This window comes from Bison bison, unplaced genomic scaffold (assembly GCF_000754665.1).
Source record: "Bison bison bison isolate TAMUID 2011002044 unplaced genomic scaffold, Bison_UMD1.0 scf7180017864508, whole genome shotgun sequence".
NCBI classification, from domain to species: Eukaryota; Metazoa; Chordata; class Mammalia; order Artiodactyla; family Bovidae; genus Bison; species Bison bison.
In genome coordinates, this window is record NW_011495064.1 from 7066456 (window position 1) to 7076988 (window position 10533).

Sequence of the window (10533 nt, forward strand, 5' to 3'; positions counted from 1 at the left end):
CCTGAGAGTGAACGGTTGTCCTTTCGAGCCTTTTATCTGCCCCGGGCGCAGGCGGTGGCCCCTGGCGCTTGGCCGGAGGTCCCAGGGGCAGCAGCGGAGGGAGCTGTGCCCCTCTTCCTCGCCCCGCTTCTCCCCTCCTCTCCGCCGGGCGCCCCCCGCCCCCCGGCCGCTCACCACTGGATGATGCCGCTGTGCAGGCCCCGGCTGCCCGCGCCGCCCAACGGGGAGGCCGGCACGCCCTCGGCCATGGCTAGAGCCGCCCGCTGCTCCGAGGAGGCGAGTCCGCAGCGGCACCGTCGGGCCGCCGCCGCTCCTGCTGTTTACTTTAGAGCCGGGCGCGCGGGGGTCGGGAGGAGGCGCGCGGGGGCGCGGGGGCAGCGAGGGGCTGGGGACCTCGGGGGTCCGCAGGGGGCGCGTGGAGGTCTGGGCAGCGGCTGGGGACCTCGGGGGCGGGGCGCGCATGGGGGGCGCGTGGCTGGAGAAGGGCTGGAGAGCGCGTGGTAGGGGTTGCTGCGGGCAGTGGGGGAACGCGTAGGGAGCTGGGCTGCGGGCCTGGGGGGGTGTCCGGGGGGCCCCTGGGCCTGAGGTGGGTTTGGGCCACGCCCCGCGCCTGCAGGGAAGGTTTGGGGGGCGGTGTCCTCGCCTCTCCCAGATCCAAAGACCGTAGAACAGAAATACACGTAGCGCTCTCCCCCCTTCCAACCAATCAGACAAGGTTACAACACACAAAACCCAGTGCACGCACCAAGTCAGGGCATCTGATGAACGGTGGTCCTCAACCTTGACTGCGCTTTGAAGTTACTTGGGCACGTTTCAAAGATGTAGCCTTCCAAGAGACACCCCCAGAGGGTCTGGGGTTTGAGGGGAAGGCTTGCTCAAACCCGCTTTTATAAGCTCCTCAGAGGTTAGTGATGCTAACCTGCGACCTGGGGTGAGAACCTCTGGTGCTGGGAATTGGAGGGAGGGGAGGTGGGGGCGACTCCAACTGGAGCCTAGTGAGGCCACCTGCAGCCTTGCCTTAGCGGTCCTTCCCTCAAGAAGTATTTAATGACTACCTTTCGGAGAGACCAGCTGCTTGCTCTTGCCTAACCCCACTTCTCAGGGGCCTGGCATGTGTGTTATTAAGCAGCCCATAAATGTAGGGCATGTGGCAGGGACACAGGCTCAGTCAGGCCACTATTACTTGGGCCCCTGACAGCTCCAAAGTCCCTAGGAAGGACTTCTTCATCTAGATCAAAAACACATTGGACAGCTGAATGATAAGAACAGTCATATCTGACTCTTTGCAACCCCATGGACTGTAGCCCACCAGGTTCCTCTGTCCATGGGATTCTCCAGGCAAGAATACTGCAGTGAGTTGCCATTCCCATCTGCAGGGAATATTCCCGACCCAGGGATCAAACCCAAGTCTCTTGCATTGCAGGCAGATTCTTTACCTTCTGAGACACCAGGGAAACTGTAAGAACAATAGAATTGCCCAGTTAAAAAATGAGCAAAGGATTTTGTTCTCCCAAAGAAGATATCCAGATGGCCAATAAGCACAAGATGCTCAACATCATTAGTCATTCAGTTCAGCTCAGTCGCTCAGTCGTGTCCGACTCCTTGCGACCCCATGAACCGCAGCATGCCAGGCCTCCCTGTCCATCACCAACTCCCAGAGTTCACTCACACTCATGTCCATCGAGTCAGTGATGCCATCCAGCCATCTTATCCTCTGTCGTCCCCTTCTCCTCCTGCCCCGAATCCCTCCCAGCACCAGGGTTTTTTCCAGTGAGTCAACTCTTCACATGAGGTGGCCAAAGTACTGGAGTTTCAGCTTCAACATCAGTCCTTCCAATGAACACCCAGGACTGATCTTTAGGATGGACTGGTTGGATCTCCTTGCAGTCCAAGGGACTCTCAAAAGTCTTCTCCAACACCACAGTTCAAAAGCATCAATTCTTCGGCGCTCAGCCTTCTTCACAGTCCAACTCTCACATCCATACATGACCACAGGAAAAACCGTAGCTTTGACTAGATGGACCTTTGTTGGCAAAGTAATGTCTCTGCTTTTGAATATGCTGTCTAGGTTGGTCATAACTTTCCTTCCAAGGAGTAAGCGTCTTTTAATTTCATGGCTGCAATCACCATCTGCAGTGATTTTGGAGCCCCCCCAAATAAAGTCTGACACTGTTTCCACTGTTTCCCCATCTATTTCCCATGAAGTGATGGGACCAGATGCCATGATCTTCGTTTTCTGAATGTTGAGCTTTAAGCCAACTTTTTCACTCTCCTCTTTCACTTTCATCAAGAGGGAAATGCAAATCAAAACCCGTGCTGATTTACCATGCCATACTCATTGAGATTGCTATTATTTTTTTAAAAAAGAGTAAAGATAAAGAGTATATATTAAATATAAACAATTGTATCAGTTCAGTCACTCAGTTGTGCCATCCCATGGACTGCAGCATGCCAGGCTTCCCTGTCCATCACCAAAGAATTATATATAAAGTATATATATATATATACACATATATAGGGGCTGGGGGAAGAGAGATGGAGAGTTGTGCAGTGGATACAAAATTTCAGTTTCGGATGATGAAAAAGTTCTGGAGATTAATGGTGGGAATAGTTGCATCACAATGTAAAAGTACTTAATGCCACAGAATTGTACACTTTAAAATGGTTAAAATGGTAAATTTTATGTTCTATGTGTATTTTCCAGTAGTCATGTATGGATGTGAGACCTGGATATAAAGAAAGCTGAGTGCTGAAGAATTGATGCTTTTGAACTGTGGTGTTGGAGAAGACTCTTGAGAGTCCCTTGGACTGCAAGGAGATCCAACCAGTCCATCCTAAAGGAGATCAGTCCTGGGTGTTCATTGGAAGGACTGATGTTGAAGCTGAAACTCCAGTACTTTGGCCACCTCATGTGAAGAGCTGATTCATTAGAAAAGACCCTGATGCTGGGAAAGATTGAGGGCAGGAGGAGAAGGGGACGACAGAGGATGAGATGGTTGGATGGCATCACCGACTCAATGGAGACGAGTTTGAGTAAACTCTGGGAGTTGGTGATGGACAGGGAAGCCTGGCGTGCTGCGGTTCATGGGGTCGCAAAGAGTCAGACACAACTGAGCAACTGAACTGAACTGATGTGTATTCTACCAAAATTTCTAAAAATGTCAAAAAACAGATCAAAACAAGAAACGAGGCACCACCAATAACACTACATGTACATTTGACAACCATTTCTGGAAGCAGGGCAGAGATTCAGTCCACAGACAGTGTCAACCGCCTTCCACGTGACAGCATTGTGATGTAGTTGTCAGGGGGTCCCCATCATCAGGGTGTCGGGGGAAGGCTCCAAGGCAGTCCCAGTGGAGACATCGTAGGATGTTTGTTGCAGAATCTGAGCCTTGAGGTTTGACCAGGTCAATGGAGCTGACCCTGGATGGTACCTGACTCTCCTTTGCTGAGCTGTGCCAGGTATCACCCTGGTCCTGAAACTTGGGGAGGTTTTTAGGGGGGAAGGTAATAGTAGGATGGGCGGATATGTTGGAAGAACTTGTATTAAGTGATGGGGCCGCCGTCTGCCCTATTTCTCTTTTCAGCTGAATGTTCTTTTTATGGACTGACTTCTTTAAAAAGTCATCCAGCAGGGAACAGCTGACCCCACATCATGTGTGCATGCTGAGTCCCTTCAGTCATGTCCAACTCTTTGCGACACCATGGACTGTAGCCCACCAGGCTCCTCTGTCCATGGGATTCTCCAGGCAAGAATACTGGAGTGGGTTGCCGTTCCCTTCTCCAGGAGATCATCCTGACCAGGGATGGAACCCAGGTCTCCTGCATTGACAGGAAGGTTCTTCACCACTGTGCCACCTGGAAAGCCTCTCAAGACAGGAACTGAGGGGAACAGTGTCTGTAGAGACTCCTTCGTGAAGCAAGCATGGGAGGCCAGCGGCGTGGGCAAGGAGCAGGTTGGCGCAGGTTTCAGGCAGTGCCAGGAAGCACTGCTGATGGAGAAAGCAGAAAGGCAGAGGTGAAGGAGGACCCACAGGAGGAGAGAGGAAGCCACAGGGAAAATGACATGGCAGCTCCTCCAAGGTAACTTGAGGGCAGCCCTTCTTCTCCAGTTGTCTTGAGAAGAGGTAGCACCCACTTGGGTGGGGGCCCTGTGAGGCCCCTTCATGGGCTTTGCTTTGGCCTGAGTGCTCAGATCCTGGGTCCCCAGTGGTGGACATCCTTTTTGGTGGCCGGTGGGAGCTGAGAGCATGTCTGCTTCCATCCTGCAGTAGCTCCGTGCCACCCAAGAAGCTCCCCAAGATGCCCACCCATTTCCACAGACATTGGAAATAACCAAGAGACAAGCTCACTGTTATTCAAGGCCAACTCATGGTCCTAGTGTGTCATTGCTGATTATGTAACACTGGCATATTTACTGAGCCCCAGCAAGCACCAAGCACTGAGACACCCTGGAAATACAGTAGGATGCCAGGATTCTTCGGTTGACTGTTGGTCTCTCTGCTGTTTACTGCATCAAATATGAGATGCTGCAAAGTGCGCACATTACCTCATTTTGCTCCAGAGCTATTGAGGTCTGATGGTGAGAGGACATTGCTAATGAGGCCTTTGGGTCAATTTCACACCCTCCACCCAAAGGACGGGTTAATTTCACCCACCACCGCTGATGTCTCTAGTTCAACCAGTCCCTTAAGATGAAGCATTTGAATAGATACATGTTAGCACTGTAACAGTCAGGGTTTGTTTTTTTTTTCACAGTTTTCTGCCTTCCTTATGTGCTGGATGTGGAAAGGACACTTACCTCTGTACATGATCCTTCCACTAGCAGCATAATTACAGCTTTCATTTGAGTTGAGCTTATAGCCACATAGACTGCTAAATAGAATTAGGTATAAAATCCATTTTCTTTTCAAAGAATGTGGCCTTGCAACAGACATAACAAAAATTTTCATGAAGCAGTCAGACCTAGTTATAGGCTCTCTTGCACCTGAAAAGTCCAACCCCTCTCTTAATTCAGGCTCAGCATCTGCCCTCAAAATGTCCCCTTGTCATCACAAGGGAAAGGAAATCTTAAAGTTTATATCCACAGAATTCCAACTCCTGATGTCACATTTTGTGCACACAAAGCTCTGTCTCCCCTCTGCCAGAGACTATATCTCTTTTAGCCAAACAGCTATATCTTTGGCCTACTTCAGTCTAATTGATTTCCAGATGATCCAGTTAGTCACATTTTATCTTTTAAAAGGGCAACAGCTGTGCCTTTTCCTTGCACAAAACCATCTCTGATCCAGGGTGCTTAATTTCATTCAATCCTCACAATTATTCACTTTCTGTTGATGTACCAGGTGTCTCTGGGCAATAGGTATAGTGTTAAATACAGCTAATGAGTCGGTCAAGAATGTAGAATGTATTTGGCATCTGCACGGACAGAGCATTTTAGAAAACAGACAACTGTATGTTCCATTTTTGCCTGGAAGGGACCTTTCTTAATAATTTAATTTATTTCTTTGTTTTTGGCTGTGCTGGGTCTTCGTTGCTGTGAGGGCTTTCTCTGGTTGCAGCGAGCAAGGCTGCTGTCGTTGCCGTGTTCTGCTTCTGGTTGTGGTTTCTTCTCTTGCTGCAGAGCACGGGCTCTGGGGCACGAAGGTGGTTGTGGGGCTCAATAGTTGTGGCTCCCAGGCTCCAGAGCACAGGCTCAGTAGTTGTGGTGCACGGGCTCAGTTGCTCCAGTTCAGTTTAGTTGCTCCAGTTCAGTTTAGTTGCTCAGTTGTGTCTGACTCTCTGCGACCCCATGAACCGCAGCACGCCAGGCCTCCCTGTTCATCACCAACTTTCGGAGTCCACCCAAACCCATGTCCATTGAGTCAGTGATGCCATCCAACCATCTCATCCTCTGTCATTCCCTTCTCCTCCTGCCCTCAATCTTTCCCAGCATCAGGGTCTTTTCCAATGAGTCAGTGCTTCACATCAGGTGGCCAAAGTATTGGAGTTTAAGCTTCAACATCAGTCCTTCCAAGGAACACCCAGGACTGATTTCCTTTAGGATGGACTGGTTGGATCTCCTTGCAGTCCAAGGGACTCTCAAGAGTCTTCTCCAACACCACAGTTCAAAAGCATCAATTCTTCTGTGCTCAGCTTTCCTTATAGTCCAACTTTCACATCCACACACGACCACTGGAAAAACCATAGCCTTGACTAGATGGACCTTTGTTGACAAAGTAGTGTCTCTGCTTTTTAATATGTTGTCTAGGTTGGTCATAACTTTCCTTCCAAGGAGAAAGCGTCTTTTAATTTCATGGCTGCAATCACCATCTGCAGTGATTTTGGAGCCCAGAAAGACAAAGTCAGCCACCGTTTCCACTGTTTCCCCATCTATTTGCCATGAAGTGATGGGACCGGATGCCATGATCTTAGTTTTCTGAATGTTGAGCTTTAAGCCAACTTTTTCACTCTCCTCTTTCACTTTCATCAAGAGGCTCTTTAGTTCTTCTTCATTTTCTGCCATAAGGGTGGTGTCATCTGCATATATGAGGTTATTAATATTTTTCCCGGCAATCTTGATTCCAGCTTGTGCTTCTTCCAGCCCAGCGTTTCTCATGATGTACTCTGCATATAAGTTAAATAAGCAGAGTGACAATATACAGCCTTGATGTACTCCTTTTCGTATTTTGAACCAGTCTGTTGTTCCATGTCCAGTTCTAACTGTTGCTTCCTGACCTGCATACAGGTTTCTCAAGAGGCAGGTCAGGAGGTCTGGTATTCCCATCTCTTTCAGAATTTTCCACAGTTTATTGTGATCCACACAGTCAAAGTCTTTGGCATAGTCAATAAAGCAGAAATAGATGTTTTTCTGGAACTTTCCAAGCCATGTGGAATATTCCCAGATCAGGGATGGAACCTGTGTCTCCTGCATTGGCAGGCGGATTCTTTACCACCGAGCCACCAGGGAAGCCCCTGAAAGGGACCTTTTAAAATCACTGGGCTCTAAACCCATAAGCCATGGTGACTTTCAAACTGTGCTGGATCAAGACAATCTCATTGGAGAGATTCCAGATCACTACCATATGTTGAAATTTTCCTTGGTCTGGATTCACCTTCTGAGAGTCTGGATCAAGCTCTAGTTGAAACTGATGGGGGCATGACACTCCCAGGCATGTGGGTGATGGGCAGCTCCAAGATGGCAGCAAGCACGTCTCTGCCATTTCCTGCTCTGCAGCCCGTGGTCTGGAGCCGCACAGGGGCAGCCATTTCCGCACAGCTCGCTTTCCACTGACCATGGCCTCCCTTACTCTTGGTTCACGTGAAAGGTGGGCCACCTGCAGCGTGATCAACGGTACTATCTGCCGGGAACTCTCAGAATGTGTGGAAAGAGAAGGAATGGACTTCGTTCCTCACTGACTGCTTGCAAACTGTAATTTGTAGAGTAACACATTTGAACTCTTCTGTTACATTCCAAGTGGGATTTTTGTGGAAGCCTGATAGAACACAAAGCAAAAACAAAAGTGGCTTCCTTGTGCTCAAAGGAACATAGGAATGAAAGAAGTCGTCTTTTTAGATGTCACTTAACCTCAGAAGGCACTTGTTCAAATCATGATTGTGTGCAAAATCATAAATTATACCTTGACGCATTTAATAATTTCCCAAGAGAATGGGCAAAAGCATGTTAAGCAATTGCTGTGCTTGTGTGCACCGTCTGTGACCCTGTGGACTGCAGTCCGCCAGGCTTCTCTGTCCAGGGGATTTCCCAGGCAAGAATATTGGAGTGTGTTGCCATTTCCTCCTCCAGGGGATCCTCCCAACTCAGGGACCAGACCCGAGTCTCCTGCATTTCAGGTGGACTCTTTACTGCTTGAGCCATTGGGGAACCCCCAGCAATTACTTCAGACTTCATAAATACTTTTCTTGTTTAAGTTTTCATGAGTGTGGAGGAAGTATTTTCTAAGCAGTTTTAAAATGGTAGCATGAGCTGACTCTCTGGTACGACAGACCTTCGTCTTGTTTCATAGTTCATGTTATTCTTTGGTAAAAACATACTCTGACAGCTGTTTGTTCCCTGCTGTCTGCATGGAATTATCTCATGATGCTCGCCATGAAATAACTTTCACTAAAGCATCCCCAGAGTCACTGCCACATCTCTCTGAAAGCAACCAAAGGACAGCAGACACCTTTCAAGTGGATGTGTGACCCCCTCCTGCTAACTAACTAACAGAGTTCCCCAGCTGGGAGAGGCAAGAAGCCTGCTTTATCAGAGGGCGCTCAGTTCAGTGCTCTATGATGAGCTAGAGAGGTGGGATGGGGGGGCTGTAGGAGGGAGGGAGGTTCAAGAGGGAGGGGATATATGTGTACATATAGCTGTATATAGGGGCTTCCCTGGTGACTCAGGGGATAAGGCCATGGCACCCCACTCCAGTACTCTTGCCTGGAAAATCCCATGGATGGAGGAGCCTGGTGGGCTGCAGTCCATGGGGTCGCTAAGACTCAGACACGACTGAGCTACTTCACTTTCACTTTTCACTTTCATGCATTGGAGAAGGAAATGGCAACCCACTCCAGTGTTCTTGCCTGGAGAATCCCAGGGACGGGGGAGCCTGGTGGGCTGCCGTCTATGGGGTCGCTAAGACTCAGACACGACTGAAGCGACTTAGCAGCAGCAGCAGCTGGTGACTCAGATGGAAAAGAATCCACCTACCAATGCAGGAAACCTGGGTTCTATCCCTGGGTCAGGAAGATCCCCTGGAGAAGGGAATGGCAACCCACTCTATTGTTCTTGCCTGGAGAATCACACGACAGAGGAGCTTGGTGGGCTACAGTCCATGGGGTCGCAAAGAATCATACATGACTGAGCAACTAACACTCTCACCTTCATAGCTGTATCTTGGAATACATATAGCTGATACTAACACAACATTGTAGAGTGATTATACTCCAAATAAATAATTAATTTATAATTACAAAATAAATCTAAAAACAGAGGCATGTCTTATAAAGAGTATCTGCCTGGATACTTTGTTTCCAGACAAAAGTACTCATCCCAATAGGTGCCTGAAGATTGTTAAAGTCTGTTTGATGAAAAGAAGCATGTCTCCACTTGGGTTAAAAATTGCTCACATTAAGACCCCAAAGAGGGTACATTCCTGGCAGTCCAGTGGTTAGGACTCTGCACTTATCCTTTCAGGGAGCTAAGATCACAAAAGTGGCACAGTGCAGCCAAAAAAAAAAAAAAAGACCACAAAGAGCCAATCCAAGCTGTAAACAGTTTGTCAAGATCGTCATTCTCAAATATAATTTTCACATGTCATCACTGTGGCAGAAGCCTAGAAGCTTACATAACCCCTTCTATCCATGTTTACATGCACCTGAGCAGTCGAGGGAGATCCATGTAAGGATCTCAGGCACATCCAGACCTCCTTGGTCCTCCTTGAACCCTCTGGAGGGAGAGGGAGCAAGTCTCCAGGGAGGGTGACCGAGGTTCAGCCATGTCCAGCCTCAGCTAACCTGGATCGCTTAGCTTGGCCACACTTCTTAGGACCTTGTCCAGGAGGTAGATGAGCTGAGGGAAGCTGTCTGCAGTGAGGGGGCCAAGGATACAGGTGGCGAGAGCTGGAGAGGGCTGATGCCTGAGGACTTTCCATTCCCTAGGTGGCTCATCTGTCCCTCCTGAAGCTGAGTTCTGCAGGATTCCTCTGTGTTTTCCAGCAAACCGCCTTTGCACTTGAGCTAGTTAAAGATCTCCTTATGATGAATGGATGCGGTTTTAATACTTGTATCTTCTTAGGGAGGGTTCTGGGAGAAGCAGGTTGCTCCCACACCAACCTAGAGGGGACCATTTTGAGGTACTCTTGGTGATCATGGCTCAGCATAGGGATGGCTAGGTTTGAGCCATCGCTCAATGAATAATCATGAAGCACATGCATAAGACATGCATGTTCGAGGCTGCAGAGGTCTCAGTAAGAACACATTGCGATGGTACCTGAGCTGGTGGTACCCACAGCCATCACTGTCACTAACTAAGGCCTAGGAATGAAAACAGGGCTACCCCAAAATATTCTGTATAATAGAACACATCAGACAGTGGTTGATGGGGATCTCATCAGAAAGGTCATGTAACTCAGGGTCACAGGGTGGGTCTCTTGGCATGGAGCCACCTTGGGGTAGGCACATCCAGACCTCCTTGGTCCTCCTTGAACCCTCCAGAGGGAGAGGGAGCAAGTCTCCAGGGAGGATGACTGAGGTTCAGCCATGCTCAGCCTCAGACACTGGCCTTCCTGTCACCAGAGGACAAGGCTGTGGCCTCTGGGTCCCAGCAGCCAGAGAAGAGGGCAAGATGTGCCAGGGGACCCACGGGGTGGGTTTGCCAGGGACAGAGCAATTTATGCCTGAGGCCCTTGTGCCACTGTTTCTAGCAGTCTTAGTCATGCTCCGGAGTGGCCTGGCCTGAACCATGAGTAATGTGTCTTCCCACACAGACCCCATGTGGCCTCAGGCCATCCTGGGGAAAGTCAGAGGAGGGAAAAGAAACTGAAAGAGAGA